Source organism: Sinocyclocheilus rhinocerous, unplaced genomic scaffold, assembly GCF_001515625.1.
Source record: "Sinocyclocheilus rhinocerous isolate Xijiao unplaced genomic scaffold, SAMN03320098_v1.1 scaffold2199, whole genome shotgun sequence".
In the NCBI taxonomy this organism is placed as follows: domain Eukaryota; kingdom Metazoa; phylum Chordata; class Actinopteri; order Cypriniformes; family Cyprinidae; genus Sinocyclocheilus; species Sinocyclocheilus rhinocerous.
The window spans coordinates 819,949-830,074 of record NW_015659020.1 but is presented as its reverse complement, the minus strand read 5'-3'; positions in this window follow the sequence as shown (position 1 = coordinate 830,074).

The following is a 10,126-nucleotide window of genomic DNA, read 5'->3' as shown; positions in this document are numbered from 1 at the left end:
ATGTCTAGACATTTGTAATATGAAATACCGGCAGTGTCATTTCACCCTATTAAATTTAAGCCGTGTTTCAAAATATTATCTAGCTCAAAGCACAGTTATAGCAAACCCGGATCCAAACTATGATCTCGGCTTTAGCTGTTCAGCTCAATGGGACCAGGATATCCGATTTTTCCAAAACAAAGACTGGTTACCTTAATCATGTGGATTAAGTAGCGCTGAGGTGTATAAATACAGAGTACAAAGTCTGACCACACAGATCCTGCTGGATCACAACATTCCATCATCTAAAACCATTTAAAAATCACAAACAAACAGACTTAAAATATGTATTTCCTGAAATTTCCAACATGAAGTCATTTAAAACACTTCCTCCCACCAATGCCTTCACAGACATACACCTGCTAGTCAGCCCTTTGGCCCTGACGGCGGGCCCTTGATCACTGCCACCTCTTCTAGCAGACTGAAAGAGGAGCGTGCAATGCTGTTAACTGAGCCGCTCCTCCCTTTCTCCTCCCAGCTTTTTGTACTAATGATGGAGTGCTTTCTGTCCTCCAGCTGTCACACATCTGCTGTGACACGTGCATATGCATGCTTCAGACAAACACACACATGCATGCATGCATGCACAATTCAATGAAGTGAATGCAAAAATTTTGTGAACAATTTACACGGCAAATTCGTTCCGCTTGTGTCTCATGAATGTGTCTCGCCTGCTAAACCATGAAGACGATCTCATCTCTATAGACATTTACTTACGCCATGCTGACAACGCAACGTATTTTAATTCCCCATAACCAAAAATTGGCCCTCAATGCTGTACATTTATCAACAAATGAATATTTTGTGCATGCTACAATTGATAATTATAACCGGTGGTCATGGAATGAATGAATTCATGATATACCAGTGGCTGCATGGCCAATGAATACATTGAGTTTGTCATTTGAGAATTTCATGTTGTGCGTCTTCACCGAGTGCTGGTTAGCCACACTCTTAGCATAAATGGTTTGTGGTTTAAAGACAAAAAAACAAACTAAGAAACAAAGCTGAAGGTAAGCGCCAGGATATACACCATGGGGGAGGAATGCTCTCCTGACATAAATATAGACACGGTTAATACAAATAGAAGGACTGATTTAGCACTATAGAATTTTGACCAAAGCATGCAAGCAATTCAATGATGTAGGCATTTTGAGAGTGAGAAAACCTCTTAACCAAAAATCTGATGTTGTTTTAAACCTGTATGACTTTATTTCTTCTATGGAACATAAAAGGTAGAATATCCTGAAGAATATCCTTGACACTATTTTTATTACAATGAATATGAATGGAGACTAGCAGTCGACCCTAAAAGTACACCATAAAAACGTGGCGCATATGTTTACTATTGTTATTCATTAAAACTTCCATAGCACCCCTTAGCACACTCATTAAAGCAACGATGTCCCATTTCTGAACAAGCTGGTAAATCAGATCTTCACAATGAATCAGTTGATTCAGTTTACAGAACTGTTTTGAATGATTCATTTATGAATCAGTCTGATCCAGTCCTTAAATTCATCCAGACCGATCCAGTCCTTCATCACACAAAGCTATCATATGACTTCAGAAGACTTGGAATATCAAGTATAAGTTGTATTTTTTAAAAATCAGAAACTGTAAAAAAGAAAAGTTTATGTTGTAACTAGAGATTATTGGAGTCGGTTTAAAAATACACAATTTAACTTGCTGTTTTTTTTGACTGAAATTTACAAGCAATTGCGGAGTAAAAAATTATTTTAAAATAAATCCTACACAAATCCCACACCAATTTTTAGTGTAGTTTTATGTTGTTATTTATTTATTGTAGATCGAACGTTTCAGTTCTTATCCACTATAATTGCATAGAGTGACCTTTTCTGTTTCACATCAGAAAACAGGTTGGACAAAACATGACAGTGAGTAAATTATGATATTTTGGCCAAATCCCTCTAATTCTGTGTGTTGGGTTCACAATCAAGCACTCTGCATTTTCAGACACTCAGCATAACTGTAATTTGCTTTTAAGACAAACATATCGCTACATGTAGGAAGGGCTTTTTGTGTGTGTGCCCTGTTAACTGTTTCATGTCAACCTATCAGCACACAAAAGCCCAAAACAAGTGTTGCAACCAATCTCTACTGAGGAATCCCTCATCGCATGAAGCCCATTGGGCATCAGCGCTCCGTAGTGTGAGTGGCCAGCGCATTTTCCCGAGTTGATTAGTTTATTGTTTTAGAGTGTGATTCCCTGTTGAGATCATTAACAGCTTGAGACTGATGTAAGCTCCTGCTGAAACACACTTACTCTCTGGGCATCACTCATTAACTCAATTAGGACCATATAACATCATCTGGAGGGGCAAGCTGTGTCATAACCACTAAAGATGGCTGTCACCTGTTTGGAGACATAGAGAAGTAGAAAAGCTCTCTGAATTGTTCACTTTATTGCATTAAGTTGAGCAATGATCTATTAATAGAGCTCTGTTCCAATTGCTGTCGCCATGCAATCATGCCATGTTCAGTACCAAGAGTTATTTGGTTATAGTTAGGGTTGCCAAGTCCACAGTTTTCCTGCAGAATTGGGCAACTTTTAAACTGCTGCCGCAGGTTGTTTTTTCCTTGCAGGTTAAAGGTTTGACATACTGCATAAATTAAACTGAATGAAATGCTTGTTTTAAAACATTTCACCCATTTTATATTGTACCAATGGTAAAACTTTGCTAGATGATGAGATGTGTACTGCACGTTGACGCGGACAACGACGCAGAAGTATAAATGAAAACTGACGCATAGCCTACGGCGTAAAGGCTACGGCGTAGGTCCGACGCAGAAGTATAAATCAGCCTTAAGGCCCCGATCAGACAGAACGCGCTTTTCAGGTTTGAAAAAATCACCACAAAGGAAAGGCCCGCCTCTCCATCCATTCGATTGGACAATGGAAAAAAACGCAAATGATGTCGGGCGGTTTTCTGCTCAGAGTTGCTTCAGATGCTCAGAGTCCTCCTACAAAAACGTGAGGCTAAAACACTACTAAAACGCAAGGCAACCGGGGCGCATAAACAGCGCAAAATGCTCACTACCAATAGAAAACAATTTAAAAAAGGTGCCTCTCACTGCAAAAAACACGTTCTGTCTGAGTGCTCACTGGCCTAAGTGAGGAAGAAGCACTGGTAGGAATTGTGAGCGCCTTCATGAAAACAGATAGTTTTACTACTAGCCTATACCATGATTTTCAAAGTTAAAATTGTGTGTAATGCATAACAATGACTGTAAAATATCTATTTTAGGTAAGTGAGTGGCATATTTTGATGCTTGGGCTATGGTCATTGGGCTAGATTTGTAACTTAGATCTGGCAACCCTGGTCAAATTACATTTCCTGCAAAACGTTCGCCATTTTATATATTGTTTTAGTGTTGATTAACTTTGTGAGAAACAAAATATAAATGCCTGCAGGCCACACTTTCAACTATGAATTCATTTAATAGCATCAAATTTTCTGCCAATTTCAACAAAATGGCAGTTTTTGCAATTCTATCACATCCGCTGCCATGCCCAACCAGAAAGACAAGTCCTCCAAATGCTCTAGAAAACTACACGAGAGAGAACTCAGTGTTCCCAGAGGCATCAGAAGACAAGAACCGACCTGCAGTTCCTTTTCAAGCGCCCAGCCACCGGGTAAGCAGTTTGTGGGCAGCTGTCTTTGGCTCCAGGTGAGCGAGTTCTTATTCCAGCATGGTTCACAACTCAACTCTCTGTCAGGGCTTGCCGATTTCGCCCGCTTTCCTCAACCTGCTCCTGTAGGCCTTTGTCAAAGTTTTATTTTCTGCTATGTGAAACATATCGGGCCGATCCAGGCGTATCAGTTCCGTTCAGGATTGACAGCAGCTGCCAAGTGGATCAGAGTTTGGATTTAGGGCAATAACAATATGTTGTAATGATTTTGAACACACAGCTCTCTTGTGTCGGTTTCGGTTGCCGTTTGTGCTGAAGGTTGGAAGCTGTGGAAAAGCCATTCCGCACATGATTGATTTACAACTTAGATGAGGGCTTATGTTACACTAAATCAAAGTTGAGTGAAAATGAACAGGTCATGACTATAAAGCAGGCTAAGGAAGCGACTGTCGATTTCATTCGGTACTTCTATGAATTGAATATAAGGCGTTTTCTGGCTCCTCTGCTCATTAACAAATCCAAGCATGAAGCTCAGGAAATCCATAAAGAGCCCATACATTTGTAAAATAAAGTTAAGTGAAGCTTGAATCATCAAACTAACATTAACCCAAATGTAAAATACAGGCATCGAGGGGAAATTTAACATAAGTGCCATTCATCTTAATGTATGGCAGCTCTGGGTGGCTGGTGCTCTCAACGTAAGCACGTCAACCCTCCCTTTTCAGCAGAGGAAGCGCACGGTGGCATTCGGGGGGAGGAGGGTACACTGACTTTGATGACAAATGAGGAGAAGGAGGAGGGAAAGGGAAGGGAAATCCACACACGTCCGTTGCGACCCGGCAACTTCAACGACCCGTGCGCCACATTGAAGCTTTGAAATAAAAACCGTCCGCACACGTGCACGTACACAAGTCGGCGCATACACACACACTCGTACATCAACGCAAACATGGGCTGACACGCACTCTTAGCGTCACGGCCGGATGAGGGCTCTGCTTATCGTGTCAACACGTGAGGCAGCTGACTTGCTTACACAAGGCCCGGGGTAGAGGGCAAAGCCTGGCCGTGGGTGATGGCAGCCACGCTCTCCTCAGACGCCACCGGCGAACACTGAGCCTCTGTGTTCGGATCACTCAGGGTGGTTACAGTTTGAATGGGTGGGGTGGGATGTGTGTGTGAATGAATGGAGGAAAGCTGCTGGTGGTCACCACCTCGCTCAACTTTTCTGCTGACTGGGGCACAACATACCACAGTCAAATCATAGGTTTCGAAAGATTATCCAATTGCGAATATTTTTTATTTTTTTGAAAATCATAGTAATACGTGCATCTATCGCTTTGCTTTTCACTTTCTGAAACAAACAGCAATCCTGCAACATGACCACTACCTGACAAAAAAAAATTTTATTCAGCAAGAATGCTTTAATCAAAATTGACAGTAAATTCATCTACTGTACACAGTTACAAAATAATTATATTTCAAATAAATGCTGCTCTTTTGAACTTTCTAAACTATAAATCTCGAAAAAAAAATGTATCATGTTTGGACAAAAATATGAAGCAACACAATTTTCAATATTGATAATAAGAAGAAATGTTTCTTGGGCAACAAATCAGTATGTTAGAATGATTCCTCACCAAAATCGGATGAATTTTGTACAATTACAAGTACAATAGGGCTGGTATTACTGATTATCCACAAAATAATGGCAAGAAACATGTTTCTATTGACTTGTCACTGACTGCATGCAAACAAACGCAACCATAATAGTCTGATTCACAAACAAGCCGGTTCTTTTTAGTGAATCAAAAACAGCACAATCTGTGAAGTCTGATTCAGGAACAAATGACTCTTACAATGATTAGTTAAAAAAGATTCATTATCTGTTTGAATCAGTCTGAGACACAGCACTGTATAATTTACATTAGTAGAGCGAAAAAGTTTTTCATACGCAAATAAAATGGACATTATAACTGAAATACTCACAAATTATTCTGAAATTAAAACTGTTATAGACTGAGTTCAATGGCACATTTTCATATATATATATATGTATATATACTGTATATATTGTTGAATATGTTGAAATGTGTAAATTTGCTTAAATCCATAATTGAAAGCATTATGTTTAATGTTCCACTCAGTTTTATAAATAATTGTTTGATCAAACAATATGCCAGAAAGGGGATGAGAGCTCTTTTATTAGCTCAGAGCAGTTCATTTTAAAATCCGTCTTTATTACTGCAGATGAAAGGACAATCAGCTGTTGGCAAATCCAACAATTTACCTTACCAGTCTGCATTTACAAATGTCCTGATGGTTAATTATTAACTGTGGCATTTTAAAGTCCAGACTGGAAATCTATATTCACAAAGCTTTGGAGAAGGAGTGGAAACTGTGCCTGTTTTTGGTTTATACGAGTAATTTAGAAAATGTATAGTACATCTGCCAATACAAAATTAGAGAGCATGGAGGTGGATATGTTTATTCATTCATCATGAAATGTCAGTGTCAGAAAGGGTCAGGAATCTCTAATTCAGGTAATAATTCTGATATCAGTATGACAACAGATCTATCTGTTCTATCTATCAATCTACAGACTAAGGTTCAGCATTATTGCAGTTTAAGGAACCATCTGGTGATGCAACTCTCTTAAAAAAAGGATATCAGCACAATCTGTGAAGTCTGATTCAGGAACAAATGACTCTTACAATTAGTTAAAAAAGATTCATTATCTGTTTGAATCAGTCTGAGACACAGCTCTGTATAATTTACATTAGTAGAGCGAAAAAGTTTTTCATACGCAAATAAAATGGACATTATAACTGAAATACTCACAAATTATTCTGAAATTAAAACTGTTATAGACTGAGTTCAATGGCACATTTTCATATATATATATATGTATATATACTGTATATATTGTTGAATATGTTGAAATGTGTAAATTTGCTTAAATCCATAATTGAAAGCATTATGTTTAATGTTCCACTCAGTTTTATAAATAATTGTTTGATCAAACAATATGCCAGAAAGGGGATGAGAGCTCTTTTATTAGCTCAGAGCAGTTCATTTTAAAATCCGTCTTTATTACTGCAGATGAAAGGACAATCAGCTGTTGGCAAATCCAACAATTTACCTTACCAGTCTGCATTTACAAATGTCCTGATGGTTAATTATTAACTGTGGCATTTTAAAGTCCAGACTGGAAATCTATATTCACAAAGCTTTGGAGAAAGAGTGGAAACTGTGCCTGGTAGTTTTTGGTTTATACAAGTCATGTAGAAAATGTATAGAACATCTGCCAATACAAAACTAGAGAACATGGAGGTGGATATGCTTATCCATTCATCATAAAATGTCAGGGTCAGAAAGGGTCAGGCACCTCTAATTCAGGTAATAATTCTTGGTATCAGTAAGACAACAGAAAGATCTGTAGACTAAAGTTCAGCATTACTGCAGTTTCAGAAAAAAATAAAACATTAACACATTATCACATTGATCAAATGTGACAGTACACTTACTGTATACTGCACAATATAAATACTGTTCTTTTGAACTTTTTTTTTTTTATCAAAGAATCCTGATAATGATACAACATGGTACTTGAGCAGCAATTTGGCATATTAGAATGATTTACGATGGCTTGTGTGAAACAGAAGACTGGAGTAATGATGCTGAAAATTCAGCTTTACCATCACAGGAATAAATTACATAATAAAAAATAGATTAAAAAAGAAAACAGTTAAGTAAAATTTTAATAAGACTTCACAATATTAATGTTTTACTGTACTTTTTAATAAGAAGTAATTTAATAAAATAAAATATTACCGACCCCAAACTTTTGAACAGTATACATTTTCATTCAAAAAAATATTTGACATAAAAGAAAAGTTATTTTACTTAGCGCATTCACTCCCTTGTATCACACCAACATCAAAGCAACATAATTGCACCGATGACCTGACACAGACGCTGACCCTATAATATCTCACCGGAGGTCAGCCCGGGTCAAGCGGTGACATGTTAGGGCCCTCTGTTTTTCACCCTGTGAAAACAAGTTATTATCAGGTCAATCACTCTGGGTCAGCCTGACACACTAGTCCCCAAGCCAGCTCGGTTGTTCATCATGAAATGTCAGTGTCAGAAAGGGTCAGGAATCTCTAATTCAGGTAATAATTCTGATATCAGTATGACAACAGATCTATCTGTTCTATCTATCAATCTACAGACTAAGGTTCAGCATTATTGCAGTTTAAGGAACCATCTGGTGATGCAACTCTCTTAAAAAAAGGATATATACTGTATATATATATATATATACTGTATATATATATATATATATAAATCTGCAAAGACAGTAAATTGATCAAGCGTGACAGTATATTTACTATATATACAGTATATAGATTTACTGTATACTGCACAAAAAAGTGTATCACAGTTTCCACAAAGAAATAATGCAGCACAACTGTTTTCAACCTTGATAATAATACAAAACAATACTTGAGCAGCAGATCAGCATATTAGAATAATTTACGATGAATCATGTGACACTGAAGACTGTAATGATGCTGAAAATTCAGCTTTGCCATCACAGGAATAAATCACAGAAAACAAAATATATCAAAATAGAAAACTGTTAAGTGAAAATATATTAATAATTCCCAATGATACTGTTTTTACTGTAAATCTTTTACTGCAAAAAAACGCCAAAAAAATGACAAAATCTTACCGACCCCAAGTTTTTGAACAGAAGCGTAAATTTCCATACGACAAAATACTTCACGTAAAATGAAATAGTCCTTTTACTTAGCACATTCACTCCCTTGTATCACAGTCACACCAACATCAAAGCAACATAACTGCACTGATGACCTGACACAGACGCTGACCCTATAATATCTCACCGGAGGTCAGCCCAGGTCAAGCGGTGACATGTTAGGGCCCTCTGTTTTTCACCCTGTGAAAACAAGTTATTATCAGGTCAATCACCTTGGGTCAGCCTGCCACACTAGTCCCCAAGCCAGCCCGGTTGTCATTTAGTTAGCTCAGTTAAAGAAGCATTTAATAGCCTGACCGAGGAGGTGCAGGCTAAGCATAGCACCATAGGGAAGGCAGGGTTGTTTAAATAATTGAGAAGTCAGCAGATTGGATTTTGGCAGATTCATCGTTTTGCATTGATTGTGTGGAGTTAATCCTGTTCACTGTCTGGTCTGAACATTACCCAGAGGTCCTCTCGCTGGGAATACCTCTCCCAGCGCTTGATCACGTGACTATTGATGCAGTGAAAGTGGAAGACTCAATCCAACCTTCAAAAAAAGGGTCTGTATTCACTCCAGGTGTGCCGTCCACATCCTCGCAATCTGTTTTGGCAGAAAAATCCATTAGGAGCATTTGGGATGTTTATATTTAAAAGTGATACAATAAAAGCTGTAATCCAATAGTTATTCAGTATTCTTTAACTATACAATTCTGCTTGGGTTTACAGGCCATCGGTGGTTTACTGTGTAGAGTATCTGCGGTAAAATACTATAGTGCTGATTGTCCATTCTCTGCAGTGTTATGGCTTAATGCAGTGGTTCAGGTATTGCACCCTCAAGAGTAAATCTCTCTCTTCTTCACCTTAAGCTGTAAAAGAGACCTGAACAAGCACTTTGCTATTGAATTTCACGTAAATTTGATTGTACAAGAGCACCATGAATGCAGGCTGCCTATCCATCAGGGGAAAAAGCACAGTATCTCAGTGGTTCTCAAACTTTCACTTCAAGAGTAAAACTACATTTGTGAACCACCTAAAATTCAAAATCCCATTGAGCAGTCTTATTCGATGCTCTTTTCACCAATTCTCTCTTAAGCGGTTTATCAATAATTTGCAATAGGCTTCAGTTTTGTTTTTATTTCACTGACACTTAATATTTCATAATATAAAATAATATTAAAATAAAAAACAATATTAATAGTAGTATTAAATAGCATAAACTTATCATGGAATAAAATAATATTATTGATAATGTATTATAGTATTAATTATTTTAGCATTTTTAAACAATATAATTAATAATATAATACATTCAGTATATAAAATATATTAAGTTACACACAGTCATACTTTACAGTATATACACTTTTGTTCAAAAGTTGGGGGTCGGTGAGGTTTTAAAAAAAAATATATTAATTAGTATCTTGTGTTCACCAATATTATTATTGAAGTTATTTCAAAAACATTAAACCCAAAAATGAAAATTAGCCCATAAATTACTCACCCTCAAGGCATCCTAGGTGTATATGACTTTCTTCTTTCAGACGAATCCAGTCGGAGTTATATTCAAAATTGTCTTTGATCTTTCAAGCTGTTTAATGGCACTCAGCGGGTGTTGCAGTGCTTCAGTCCAAAGTAAGTGAAATAAAGCGCATCCATCCATAATAAAA